The sequence below is a fragment of the Rhinatrema bivittatum genome, chromosome 2, assembly GCF_901001135.1.
Source record: "Rhinatrema bivittatum chromosome 2, aRhiBiv1.1, whole genome shotgun sequence".
In the NCBI taxonomy this organism is placed as follows: Eukaryota; Metazoa; Chordata; class Amphibia; order Gymnophiona; family Rhinatrematidae; genus Rhinatrema; species Rhinatrema bivittatum.
In genome coordinates this window covers 218,345,968-218,361,383 of record NC_042616.1, presented here as the reverse complement: position 1 = coordinate 218,361,383, position 15,416 = coordinate 218,345,968, and positions in this window count along the sequence as shown.

Here is a 15,416-nt window from a genome sequence, read left to right as displayed (position 1 = left end):
TTTTGTTACCGGGGTTCAATCACTTTTGACAGCACATGTCTGCAAAGAATGATTTTAATGCAAAATAGCTTTTCCAGTCTATTTTTAAATGTTAAGAATAATTTTTAAAAAATCTTTTTAGGTATTTTGTCAGAGTGAGTGCTGACTGCAAAACCTTTGTCTGCTGTTGGCAAGTTAGACTTGCTGGGAAAAATGCTTAAAATCTTTTTAAAAATTTCTTAAAGGGTTAAACTATTACTGGCTGTATATATTGTGTGTAAGTTTTTATGACTAGTATTTGTTTACAAGTGTTAAGAATTATGTGTGTTTAGAGTTAATAGACATTGTATTCATTTTGTGAGCTAATATAAGTATTTGTCTTCAATTGTTAAGAATTGTGTGTGTTTAGAGTTAATGTGATTTAGTAAAGGTTAGTATTTGTATGTGTTTGTGTAGCACTATAGAAATTTTAAGTAGTAGTAGTAGTGCATTTGCAAAGATCACTTACTTGATTGGAAAAGGTGAGTATTGGTTCCTGAGCAACAAGTTTGATTCCCACTCACCCCAGTCATTTTTTTGTTATATAGATAACCCTCTCCCCTCAGGTAGGAGGAAAATCTTCAAATAATGTCAATTAGTGATTTAGAATAACATACATTTAACTCAGATTTTAGTGATTGATACATTTTAGTCTTGTTGCTGGTCATTCATAAACTCACTAGTTATCAATTTAAAAATCTTAGATTTAAAAGACAGCTAACAAATCATTTAAAACCCCTTAAATTGAGACATACCTATTCCTTAATCAGCTTTTAAAACTTTAGCAACTCAAAATTAAGATGCAGACAGAAGTAAAGCAGTGAGTTGGGGGCTATCCAGTCTTTTGCAATGAGTGCCACATGTATGATTATCTACCTGTTGGTGAGAGGTTGTGTGTGTGCACCTGGTGCAAAGAGTTCCTGGCTCTCAAAGAACAAATCTCTAGAGGTTAACGTGGCAGATCTGGAGGAGGTGAGGCAGAGAGACACATATAAAGAAAAAAACCTTCAGGGACATAGTAAAAAGGTCCCAATTCCAGTCAAGCAGCCTTTGAGCTGCTTTGCAGGAGGAAGGTTACCAGGCAGGAGACTATCATCTTAGTTTGGCAAAAAGTGATCCTGTAGCTAGGACCTTCCCTCAAGGTGATGATTTCTCCTCTTGCACTGAAGAGTTGTCTCCATGGCTGTGTGCCCAGGATGGCAGGGTTAGGACAGCCATTATAATGAGTGATTCAATCATTAGGAACATAGATAGAGCTGGGTGGCTGATGAGCATAAGGAAGGCTGGAACAGATACTGGAATGCAGGCAACACAGAGCACAGCAAGACTGTGTGGAGACCTGTTGCCAAGGGTGGAGTTTTCTCATAACTCACACATCAGTACCTCCACGGAAGCATCCCAATTTTCTATTGTCTACAGGAGGCAACCACGGCCACCTCTGCTGATTCCTCTATCAGTCCCATCTCCAGTGGCTCAAGCAACTGCAGAGGCCTTACACACCCTATGGACTTGCACAAACGAAAATATTCATGAGGCAGCTAACCATGCTAAGAAGTCTACCGATACTCACCGTAAACCAGCTCCTGAGTTCCAAGCGGGTGACAAAGTGTGGCTTAGTACACGCCACATTTGGCTAAAACTCCTGTCTCAGCGTTTAGCTCCCAGATATATTGGACCATTCCCAGTCACGAGACACATTGGCCCAGTGACTTATCATCTGCGTCTTCCACCTATACTGGGAGTTCACAACTCGTTTCACGTGTCTCTTCTCAAACTGCTGGTCCTCTCTCTCATAAGGTTCCTGAGCCATCCTCCCTTGTTTCAGAGACAGATACCCTCTATCGAGTACAGGAAGTCCTTGATGTTCAAAGAAGAGGCCACAAATGTGAATACTTACTCTCCTGGGAGGAATATTGTCCCAAACAAAACTCCTGGGAACTTGCTACCAATATTCTTGACAAGGACTTACTCAAGCAGTTCCATGCTGCCCATTCTGGGAAACCCAGAACTCCAGGAGGAGGCCATAAAAGGGGGTACTGTTACGCTCCCCAGCTGCTGCATACCCGTGGCAGTGCTCACTCACCCACGACGCTGGCCCTCCGGTACAGGCCCGTCCTCTCTGGTGGTGGCGGGCAGCCATCTCCGTGCTCGTCCTGCTCCCTCGCCTCCCGGGCCTCCCCATATGGCGGGGAGTTCCTCTGGGCCTGGCTAGGTTTCTTCTTCTGCCATGCTGTGAGATGCCGCCGCCATCTCCTTCTGGTCTGGTGGCCTTAGTTACGCACTCACACACCTCAGCTGGATTTAAAGGGGCTGTGGTGGGAAAACCTCCCATGGCCCCTCCTGATGACATCTGCAAGCCTCACTATTTAAAGAAGGCTCTGGTAGACAGAGCTTGCCTTGGCAACAGGTCTCCACACAGTCTTGCTATGCTCTGAGTTGCCTGCGTTCCAGTACCTGTTTCTGTTCCTGTTCCAGCTTCAGTTCCAGTTCCAGTTCCTGTCCCTGTTCCAGCCTTCCCCTTCCTTTGCACGGAACTCCTTGGCTTTGACCTGGACTCGGACCTGACTATGAGCCTTGCCGCCTGCCTCCGACCATTCACCTGGACCTGCTTCCCAGCCTCGCCATTTGCTTCATCTGAAGCTGGATCTCTCCGATAGCCACTGCCCTCTGGCATACCATCCTCTGGCCTACCCTATGGGATCATCCACGCGGAGGCCTACCTAAGTCCAGCCGGCCCCGGCACCCAAGGGCTCAACCTGCGGGGAACGAGGGCTGGTATTAGTGAAGCTCCAGCTGGCCTCTGCTTCCCCGTCTGGTCTCGCCTCCTGACGGTGGGGACCTGTAGGGGTTTCCCCCACAGGTGGCGCCAACACCACCTCGGGCCAAGGTCCACCTCTGCAACACCATAGGCAGAGTTCCATGGCAGTGCCACTTTGAAGCTATGCTGGCACATTATCCTAAAGCAAACAGAATTAGGCTCCTCTTTAGCGTGGATATTTGTCGCTTTCAAAATCTGGCACCCTAGGCAGTTGCCTAGGTTGCCCATGCCTAAATCCAGGCCTGAAAATATCACTTTACCAGAAAAGCACTGGGACCTTGAACATTATAGAACTGTAGAGAATGAAGATGATGTGATCACCTGCGACATTCCAATTCCAACCGATAAACTCGATGTAAGAAAATCAGGCTTGGTGGTAAAGGCGAAAAACACAAGAACAGCATTGCTAAAAGAAATATTTGCACCAAGCAGCTATTCTGTAGAATGTATTGTAGAAAGAAGATCCTCAATTATCAAGAGATACAATCAGAAGTCAAGAAAAAGTGGCAGAAAGATACAGAAATTGTTCCAATTGTATTGGGTGCCACCAGGCAGATTAAAAGAGCTTCAAGTGCACCTTGATATGTTGCCTGTGTATATTACATCCTAAGAGCTCCAGAAGGAAGTTCTGTTTGGCAAAGAGCAAACTGTAAGAAGAGCATGAGCAGTTAAGTTAAGAGATTGCCATGATATCCAGCATGCCCTGGCTTACAAATGAAGCTCATTACTTTTCATGGTATGTGCAAAACAAACCCTCTGACTTGAAATGACAACAAGAACTCATACTGAAGACCTTCTATATAATAATAAGAATAATAATATTAAAAGCAGTCAGTTTCACCATCCAGGAACACTATCATTAAATTTATTTGATAGTATCATTCAACCAATGCTCCTACATGGTAGTGAAGTCTAGAGTGTGTGTATAAACTCTGCACTTCTGATTCTGCAATGCATCTCACAACCACAGAAAAATCCCTCAGCAATGGGTACAGAGCAGAACATAAACTTGTCACTTTACAACTCAACATTTATTTATTTATTTATTAGTTTTATATACTGTCGTTCGGAAATACCATCACAACGGTTTACATATTAAAAAATACAAAAATATTCTGTCCAAATTCTAGTGTCACCTCAGCAACACAAACTCTCTCCACTGTCAGACACTGTGAAGTAATACAAAACCCTACAAAAAAAAAAAAGATACTCCAGATGCTTGCCGTATCATAACAGCACCACACCCAAAACTCAAGCATCACCAACCCTACCCACAAAAAGCCAGCACTACAAATATTATTCCAGGCTGGAGAACATCAATACACATTCTATTGGGAAAACGGAACAAGCCAAACTGCTGCTTGCTTCCAGCATGGCTCCCCAGAAGTGCTGGGCTAGAAGCCTATGTTTCCAGCATGGCTCCCCAGAAGTGCTGGGCTAGAAGCCTATGTTTCCAGCGTGGCTCCCCAGAAGTGCTGGGCTAGAAGCCTATGTTTCCAGCGTGGCTCCCCAGAAGTGCTGGGCTAGAAGCCTATGTTTCCAGGGTGGCTCCCCAGAAGTGCTGGGCTAGAAGCCTATGTTTCCAGGGTGGCTCCCCAGAAGTGCTGGGCTAGAAGCCTATGTTTCCAGGGTGGCTCCCCAGAAGTGCTGGGCTAGAAGCCTATGTTTCCAGCGTGGCTCCCCAGAAGTGCTGGGCTAGAAGCCTATGTTTCCAGCGTGGCTCCCCAGAAGTGCTGGGCTAGAAGCCTATGTTTCCAGGGTGGCTGCTTAGATGGAGGAAGGGCCATGGAGAGAAACGCATTTGAAAAAATAGATTCTGATAGTGGGGGAGACTGACCCTGACCTGGGCCCATATATTTTTTATTATTGAGATGGTGGACATTTTGGGGAAGAAGGGGCAGGCTTGGCACAGCAGGGCTGAGTTTTTGAAGCTTGGGTGGGAGGAAGGAGGGGGGCTGCTTAGGGCATGTAGGCCTGTAATTTTCGTTTCTCAACATTTTGACACTTAACCGGCTATATTCTTTTGAAGCCTAAAGTTATCTGGGACCACTTTCTTAGATATCTTTAGATCTGCTCTTAGGCACATCTAGGGTAAACCAATAACTTATATGGCTAACTCAACCCATCCCCAGAATGCACCCCTTTCTTATTTAGCTAAATCTTAGCTGGATAAAGACTTGTCCAGCTATCTAACTTAGGGGGGTCATTTATCAAAGTGCTATATGGCATTTTCGCATGCGTTAAGCACCTTTAACACATGCGAAAACACATTTAACGCATGTAAAGGCACCATAATGCATGGTGGATGCAAATGAGAAAAACAGGAGGAGTTTGGGGTGGGATTTGTGGCCAAGTGGGCTGGGCTCACAGTTTTTGAAAATGCCATTTTTAGTAGTTTTAAGCTCCTGGATTGCCAGCCTAGCTGTCAGGGCCCTTCTACAGCCATGGGGGGGGGGGGGGGGGGGGGGGGGGAGAGAGAGATGAGATTTGTGCAATGTTCTCTTAACCTAGCTTGATGGACTCTTTACCTGGGTAACTTCAAGCTAGGTTGAGAGAATATTGCACAAATCTCATCTTTGGGTGAGTTTCTTCACGCCGAAGGTCATCAAATCTTCACAAGAGAGCACTGTTCTGTTTGTCCATCTCACTTTGAATGTCAAAGTGGCCCCTAACCCCTACAATAATTCCTAAACCTCACCTCGAGTTACTAAGTGGGCCTTCAATAGATATATAAATACCTACCTAGGATGAGGGCATTATGGCTAGTCTGTCTGTCTGTCTGTCTCTCTCTCTCCTTCTCTGTAGAAGGACCCTGACAGGAGGTCCCCCAAGTGGTTGTATGTAGGAAATACAACAATTCACAAAGTGTGAAAAAGTTATCATATGCAATATTTAGTGCATTTTGATAAATCTAGGCCTTAGCCAGATAAGTAGCGCTTTTTAGACTTAACTTTCTATGTTACTTAGCATTTTAATATTTATCCAGCTAAGCTGCAGCTTTACTACTACTTAGCTTGATAAATTAAAATGTATTCCGGTAAGTGCCATTACTTAGTCGAAAAAATTGGAACTTATCCTATGTGTAATATATATTTGCACATTATTTTTACATGGACGCACATGTTGCAGGGTGCATTTACGTGCATTTTATAACCTACATATATCATATACATGCAGGTTATAAAATACAGGAGTAGATTTTCATATATACATATATATACCTGTATATGAGTGCATGTGTGCATGTTTCAAGATTATCCTCTTGGTATTACATTGGCCCTCTCCAGTCTTCAGATACTGTGGCTGTGTTAAATGCTTGGCAACAGATGACTAATAGGTTTGAATTTAATGTTTGAGTTCTTTCAGAACTCTGGGGTAAATACTATCCACTCCTGGTGATTTGTTACTCTTTGGTTTGTCAATTTGATCTATTACATATTGTGGTTTGACAGTAATTGGCATTAGTTGTACAGAATCATCACCATCAAAGTACATTTTTGGTGTGGATATGTCCCCAACATCTTCCTTAGTAAAGACCAAGGCATAGAATTCATTTAGTTTTTCTGCTGTTTCCTTGTCTCCTTTTACCTTGGTAATCAAGGGGTACAACTGACTCCTTTACAGCTTCTTGCCTTGAATATTCTTTATAAAGGTTTTATTGTTATGGAATGTTTTTTTTCAAATACTTTCTTGTCCTGCCTTACTACTATGTTATATCTAACTTGCCAGTACTTTTGCTCTTCATTTTTTTCATCATTATGGGTCTGCTTTCCATTTTTTTGAAAGTTACAGTACCCTTTTGGTTTTAATTGTCTTCTTTACCTCACCATTGAACCATGTGGGCCAGTTATTTGGTCTTCCTTTTGAACTTTTTAATGTATGGAATATATTTTGTCTGGGCTTTCAAAATGGCATTTTCAAACAATGTCCATACCTCATACAAACTTTTAACCTTGGCAATTACTTCTTTTAGTTTTTTTCTAAACAATTTCCTCATTTTATTGTAATCTCCCCTTTTAAAGGTTAAATGCTACTATAGTAATTTTACTTAGCATCCATCTTTCAGTGATCATTGCCAAGCGGATCCACCACCAAATTTTAATGTGCAAGTTGACCATTTGACATCCAGTATGAAGGACTCTTTATTTTTTTATTTTTTTTTAGACTATATGGATTATTTATTGTTATATCAGAGACTAGACTTTTCCATGCATCGTGGTTGTCATACTCTTAATTTCATTGAGTTCTATTACCAAGATTAAGCAGTACAATTTGTCAGCCATCACTAGTATGTATGAGATTTGATTTAATTGGCAAATCTGTTGATGAGCTGGTGTTATTATGGAAAGGAGCTTTTGATTTAATTGCTTCAGAGAGATCTATTGTGGTTATGTCCTCTAAAAAGGCTCCCTGGTATCCAAGACTGGTGCAAGGGCATTAGTTTAGTTTAGTTTATTGAGTTTTATACATGCCATCACAACGGTTTACAATGTTACATGAAAGATAAAATGTACAAAAACAAGTATTAAACATCAAAAGAAAAAACATAAACGCAATTAAATGAAATAGAAACTAATAATTAATTTTAAACAGTAAGATAATTAAAATAATAAAAGACCTCTTAAGAATAAAACCAGTAATTTGGCTGGGCTGTTCTCAATTGGGCTCATTATAAGCACTGCTGAACAGCCATGTTTTAATCTCTTTCTTGAATTTTTTAGTCTTGGCTTGTAATCTCAGATCCACTGGCAACGCGTTCCAAAGATTGGGGTCAGCCAGTGAAATTGCTCATTCTCTTACTTGACTCAGATGTGCTGAGTTCACTGAAGGTATCGTTAACATTAGGATCTCTAGGCAAACTAAGTCTTGTGTGCTTCCCCACCCCAACTTACCTATTGGCAGCAGCTCCAGCAAAGCACTCCCTTCTTTGGTGACATTGTCCCGTCACAGCACTTCCCTTGATCTCTTCCCTCACCTTCTGCCTAGTATCTGCTTCCTTTTCTCCTTGTGCAAAGTGCCCATCATCCCCTACCTCTCTCCTGCTGTGCAGCATCCCTTCTTCTTTCTTCTGGTCCCTCCACAGCATTTTCCACTTCTCTCCAATTAATGCCTTAACATACCAGCATCACCCCAATTACTTTATTCTCTACAGTGCCAGCACCCTCTCTCTCCCTACCCCATTCTCATCCACCCAGCATCCTCACTTTCTTTCTCCATCTTGCCAACTGCTTAATACCTTCTCTCTCTCTATCTATCTCTCTCTCTACCACCTCTTAACAGCCTCTCACTTTCTCTACTTCATCACCTATTAGGCACACTCTCTCTCTCTCCACCCCACCTGCTCAGCACTCTCTTCCCACCTAACCATCCATCCTGTATACTCCTACCATTTCATCCCCACAGTACACTTTTTTGCCTCACCCCCACTCACTCAGCCTCTCATCCACCCCTCCACATTTACCCAGCATTCATTTATCTCTCTCTCTCCCCTCCTTAATGCAGCAGCTCCAGGTTTCCAGGTGAATTCTTCTACCTTTGGCAGGATGGGTTCTACCAGCAGCCTTGAGTCACTACTCTTCTTCAGTTGCTGGTGGTATGGACTGTACCATGGTCTTGAACTTCTTTCTGTTCTTTATTGCTGGTAGCATTGGCTCTGCTAGTAGCCCAGCCTCAGAAATCTTCCTGTTCTTTGGCCACTGGTGGGATGGGCTCTGCCAGCAGCCCCACCCCAGGACTCTTCTTTTCCTTCAGCTACTAGTAGGATGGGTTCCACCAGTGGCTCTGGGCCTCCTCTTCTTCTTTAGCTTCTGTTGGATAAAGCTACTGTACAAACCAGAAAGATGATTGGCTGCATAGAGAGAGGAATGGTCAGCAGATAAAGGGAGGAGATATTGCTCCTGATAGGTCCCTGGTGAAACCTCATTTGGAATACTGCGTACAATTCTGGAGACCACACCTTAAAAAGGATATAAACAGGATGGAATCTGTCCAGAGGGTGGCTACTAAAATGGTCAGTGGTCTTCTTTCTAAAGCGTAAGGGGATAGACTTAAAAATCTAAACATGTATATCCTATAGGAAAGGCGAGATAGGGCAGATATGATAGACATTCAAATATCTCAAGGGTCTCCATGCACAAATGGAAAGGAGGCTCTAGAAGGAGGGGGGTCATGTGATGAGGCTGAAAGGGGGTATACTTAGGAGTAATCTTAGGAAATATTTCTTTACAGAGAGGGTGGTGAATTAGTGGAAGTGATGGAGACAAAAACAGTATCTGAATTCAAGAATGCATGGAATAAATACAGGGGCTCTCTAAGGAAGTGATAAGAATTATAATACTAAATTAATTGGTAGAGATGTGCATTTATTTAAAAGTAAAGTGCAAAACAAACAAATATGGCCAATTTATTTCATTTGGGGGGCCCCCAAACTGAATTGTGGGATCCCCGAATAAAACTAACCTTATTTGTTCAATTTGTTTTAAATTAATGCATCGGGCCTTCGCTTGATCCCCACCTATGGCATAGGCCGTGGACTAAAGCAAGGTTTACAACCTAGGCCCAAGTGTGATTCCGGCCTTGGCCAAGACCCCCTAAAATGAAAAAAAAAAACCCAAACCCTTACCTGATCCATTGGGTATCCAACGAAGGTCAGGTCACAATGCCTGGGCCTTCATTGGATACTCGACATCTGGGCCAGATCACAACGTTGGGTCTGGGTCTGGGCTCCAGCCTAGGCTGAGGCCCAGGCATCGGGACCCAGCCTTCTAGTTAGGTTGTGGTGGCAGGCCTGGGTCCAGGCCAAGGCCCTTGCATTGATACATGGCTTCTGGGCCGGGTTCAGCATCAGGCCTGGGTCTGGGCTGTATCCTAGGGTGAGGCCCAGGCACTGGGACCCGGCCTCTGGGTCAGGTCATGGTGGTGGGCCCCTGAGTCAGGACCTGGCCTCCGGGTTTGGTCACTGCATTGGGCCTGGACTCCGGACTAGGCCGAAGCCTCGATGTTGGATAGGCTTAAGCCGAGGTTGCAGCGACCGACCATGGCATTGACTTATGTAAAGCTAAGGCTTCAGCCTAGTCCTCTACCATGGCATTGGGCCAAGGCCTTGGCTGAAGCCTTGGCCTTGTGCAGGCCAAGGTCATGGCAACCTACCATCCTCCTTGGGCTTTGCAAAGCTAAGGCTTTGGCCTGGGTCCAGGGATGGTTCTATAATGAGGCAGGGTAAGGCAGCTGCTTCAGGTGGCAAACTTTTGACACGGCAAACAATGCCCCTCTCAGAACATCGCTGTGGCATCTGCCTCACACTACCTGCCCCTGCCGCGGCTGCCTCACACTACCTGCCCCTGCCGTGGCTGCCTCACATTCATACCTGGGAACTCTCCAGATTTGGCCCGGAGACTCCAGAATTCTGAGCGAATTGCCAGGTAGAGATGTGAAACATGTCCTCGATCGTCTTAACGATCGATTTCGGCTGGGAGGGGGAGGGAATCGTATTGTTGCCGTTTGGGTGTTTAAAATATCGTGAAAATCGTTAAAATCGTGAGCCGGCACACTAAAACCCCTTAAAACCCACCCCCGACCCTTTAAATTAAATCCTCCACCCCAAATGCCTTAATACTTCATGAACTTTGGGAGGGAAGTACTTACTTGCCCTAAACCAATGGCAGGAAAACCGGCACACTAAAACCCCCTAAAACTCACCCCCGACCCTTTAAATTAAATCCCCCACCCTCCCGAACCCCCCCCCCAAATGCCTTAAATTACCTGGGGGTCCAGCGGCGGTCCGGAACGGGCTCCTGCAATTGAATTGTGTTGTCTTCAGCGGGCGCCATTTTGCAAAATGGCGGCCGCAAAATGGCGGCAGCCATAGACCAACACGATTCGACTGCAGGAGGTCGTTCCGGACCCCCGCTGGACTTTTGGCAAGTCTTGTGGGGGTCAGGAGGCCCCCCAAGCTGGCCAAAAGTCCCTGGGGGTCCAGCGGGGGTCCGGGAGTGATCTCCTGCCGCGAATCGTTTTCTGTACGGAAAATGGCGCCGGCAGGAGATCGACTGCAGGAGGTCGTTCAGCGGTGGTCCGGAACCCCCGCTGAACGACCTCCTGCAGTCAATCTCCTGCCGCGAATCGTTTTCCATACGGAAAATGGCGCCGGCAGGAGATCGACTGCAGGAGGTCGTTCAGCGGCGGTCCGGAACCCCCGCTGAACGACCTCCTGCAGTCGATCTCCTGCCGGCGCCATTTTCCGTACAGAAAACGATTTGCGGCAGGAGATCGCTCCCGGACCCCCGCTGGACCCCCAGGGACTTTTGGCCAGCTTGGGGGGGCCTCCTGACCCCCACAAGACTTGCCAAAAGTCCAGCGGGGGTCCGGAATGACCTCCTGCAGTCGAATCGTGTTGGTCTATGGCCGCCGCAATTTTGCGGCCGCCATTTTGCAAAATGGCGCCGGCTGAAGACAACACAATTCAATTGCAGGAGCCCGTTCCGGACCGCCGCTGGACCCCCAGGTAATTTAAGGCATTTTGGGGGGGTTCGGGAGGGTGGGGGATTTAATTTAAAGGGTCGGGGATGGGTTTTAGGGGGTTTTAGTGTGCCGGTTTTCCTGCCATTGGTTTAGGGCAAGTAAGTAAGTTCCTGCCCTCCCCCTTCCCCCGATTTACGATTTTTTAACGATAAATCGGGGGAATTGGTATTGTATCGTGGCCCTAACGATTTTTGACGATTTAAAATATATCGGACGATATTTTAAATCGTCAAAAAACGATTCACATCCCTATTGCCAGGTCTCCAGACCAACACCCAAAAACACCAGGTGCCCTGCTGCAGAAGGCTAGAAGAGAAAGGGCCTGGAGCAGCGCGTGCTTGAAGAAGGAGGAACATCAGCGCCCTTGCCCCTGGAAGAAAATGTGAAGCCTGGTGCTGTGTGGCAATAAAGACAAGCAAAAGCATTGCCGTCCTCCACAAGAAACTGAAGACGCAAGAGGAGGAGCGACAGTGTCTGGCTGCATGCCAAAGAAAAAAAACAAGGGCAGAGTGGGACAACGCTACTGGAGGAGGAGGAAGTGGAGCGCATGTCCCATGGACCTAGGGAAAGAGGAGGCTCCTGTGGCTAATGAGAATCAAGATGAGAAGACAATGAGAGTGCATGTCTGTAAGGAAGAGGGAGAAAAGTGAATGAGTGTATGTGTGTATGCATGTATGGGTATGTGTGGAAAAGGGAGATAGGGCAGCAGAAGGGGGGGTGGGGAGCAGAGGGGGGGGCAGGAGGGGTGCCATCTCATCCTTCACCTCAGGCAGCAGATTGCCTTGAGCCGCCCCAGTCTGGGCCTAAACCGAGGTAACGGCAACCTACCAACATCCTCAGGCCACGCAAAGCCAAGACTTTGGCCTGGGCCTAGCCCTCGCTGGAGGATCCCCATTGGACCAGGTAAGTGAGGGCTGGGGTGGTTCCTGACCTCAGCAATTTTCTGGGTGGGTGGAGGCCCCTTTTGGCTCTGTGTTAAATTTTTGGTTTGGTTTTGTTGTTTTTTAAATATTTGATTCGCTTTTTTCTCACAACTGAAACAAATCAAATATTTCACAAACCGAAATTAGTGGGGAAAAAACTCCCGAAAATGAAAATGAATTTTTTTCCCCTACATACTTCTATTAGTTGGACAGATGGGCAGACTGGATGGGCTGTATGGTTATTTTTTGCTGTCATGTTTCTATGGGGGCGATGCATCAAACCGCACTAGTGTTCTAACGTGCTTTTATAGCACATATATAGTGTGATATCGCCATGATAAAGCACTATCGAGGCAATATATGTGATATTTTGCAGCTCTCCACCCAGATACCCTCCCCTATTACAATGACCTTCTTTGCATGCAATTTTCATGAATGAATAATGCCAGTGCATGCAAAGAAGTTCATTACTATTAAATTTGATATAAATATTTTATCACGGCTGACTGAGAAGGTGGTCATCGTGATAAAATAATATCTATTTGAAATGCATTAAATGTGTGATTGGAGGCCTGAGACCTTAACGTGGGTACCGAGGCTCCAGCTGTACATTTAAAGCAGCAGGAAAAAAAAAATTGTGGCAAACAAGGAGATTGAATGGGGATCAGTGCTGACTCCTGTCTCAACCAGGGGCCACCAGTCGAGATGACCCAAGTCTCCTCCACAATGTAAAGAATTAAAAAAAATAATAACTGTGGCAATGGCTCTGGCCCCCCATTCCCCCTCCCAAAAACTAAAACATAAAGGGGTAAATTTTTAAAGTTATGCGCGGGCGTAGATTTGTTCATGCAACCCGGCGCGAACAAATCTACGCCCGATTTTATAACATGCAGGGTCGGCACACACAAGGGGGTGCACAATTGTGCAACCTGCGCGCGCCGAGCTGAGCAGCCTGCCTCCGTTCCCTCCTGGTTTGCAGGACAGCCTGGTTTTCATTTCTCTCTCCTCTTTTGTATAATACCTATCTCAGCCCAATTATTCTGGTCATTAAAGGGTTTAAAATTAACTCTCAATTTGTTTGCAGGTGAAATCAAGTTGTGTGCAGCTGTGAGTGATGATCAATCCACCACAATTTCTAATCTGAATAACTGCTCAACAGCCGTGACAAGCTGGTAGGATGAGAATAACTTTAGCTAAACCCAGAAAAAATGGAATTGTTATTGTTCAGTGGTCAGGGAAGAGGACAGGCAGTGTCTCCTGCCATTTGGAGTATTGAATTGAGACCTAAGGATTCCGTTGATGTTTGAATGTCTTGTTAGACCCCTTTATATTTATGGAAAAGCAAATTACTGCTGTAGTACATAGGTCATTTTACTGTCTTGATTATGATCAGCCAGATTCACCCATTTCTCAGGAAAAAATGTTTAGTGACAATTATGCATTCATTAATAACAAACAAAATTGATTAATGTGATGGATTATATCAGAGGTTGCCCAAGAAGAGCATTAAGCGATTACTTCTAAATACCGCAACAAGCTTATTACTAGGAAAAAAAGGTGTAATGATCCCATTATCTCATTGCAGTGCTCAGGATCCTTCATTGGTTACCTATTGAAAGCAGAGTTACATTTACAATTCTGTACCTTGCTTTTAAGTCCTTACTTCTGGAAGAACGTACATATTTGGCTGATCTTTTGAGAATCTATGATCCATCAATGATACTTGCCAGGTTCTTATGGCCTGGATTGTCCACTGTTGGAAACAGGATGTTGGGCTTGATGGACCCTTGGTCTGACCCAGTATGGCATGTTCTTATGTTCTTATACTTCACTCTTTTTAGCAAGTACTGCTGAATGTGTCTGGATTAGCTGAGGTAAAGCTGGTAGCTACCTGTCAGAAATCCTTTACTTACTGTGGTCCAGTTCTGTGAAACTCAATGCCAATTAATTTATCCAACCTTTCATATAAGGGCCAAGGCTTGGCAATATTCACTAGTTTTTAGTTCATTCTTCTATCATTTAAGAAAAGAAGATACATTAGAGACTATCCAACTGGAAGAATAAGATAGAGTTAATTGTTGTCGTCTAGAATGGGGATGCTGGGTTATTAGTTGGGATTAAATCAGAGGTCTTGTATTTGATATTAATGAGACAAGGTGTGGATATTTTACCAGTTTTTCATGTTATGGGCATTTTGGTTTTAATGTATTACATAGCAAGGTTTGTTTTGTATAGTTATGTTATATTTTAATATGTAATTATGTTTACATTATAATGTAAAAATTGTAAAGATTACTGTAACTCACCCAGGGTTCCACTGACAGTTTAATTTAATTGATATACTAGTTTTCTATATCAAAACAAAGCAGTTCAGAAAAATAAACTGCAATAAAATAAATATAAATATAAAAAAGGAAAAACACCAATACATGACAAACATTACAATAACAAATTAAACAGTCCCACATTTTCCCCAAAATATAAAAACAAACAATGAATTAATAAAACTCAACAACCCTGTTCATAAAACGTAACCATAAAACACATATACCAGTTGGACAAACCCATTCTAGCCCCTCCACATAATAAATCAGATTATTATCAAAGTAATCGCTGCTTAAGAGAAAGCCATCCAATCAATATCAGTCTGTATGCCCGTAGACCTTTTGAAATAGTCAGGCTTTGGTCAAATTTCTGAGTTTATCATAATTAGATTCTATTTTAATATCCAAGCAAAAAAGATTTCACAAATTGGGCACCTGATATAAAAATGAAATCTGCCTAGTATTATCCAAGCAGATCTCAAACAATAAGGGAATTCTTAGATGAGCCCGATCGCTAAAACACCTGGCTGGTTGATATGGGGTTAAATAAAAAAAGATGAACAGGTTGGGTCTTAAGGTGTTAAACACCAGACATAGTATTTTAAACTTAATTCTGCTCAATATTGAAAGCCATTGTAATTTTATTAAGAATAGAGAGATGTGATTACATTTCTTTCCACCAAATATTAACTTTGTTGAAGTCTTTTGAATCAGTTGTACCCACCTCAGAACATTTAATGGGAGGCCTAACATAAAAGTATTGCATTAATCCAATCTAACGGCATGAACTATTATTTGTAAATTGTGTTACTC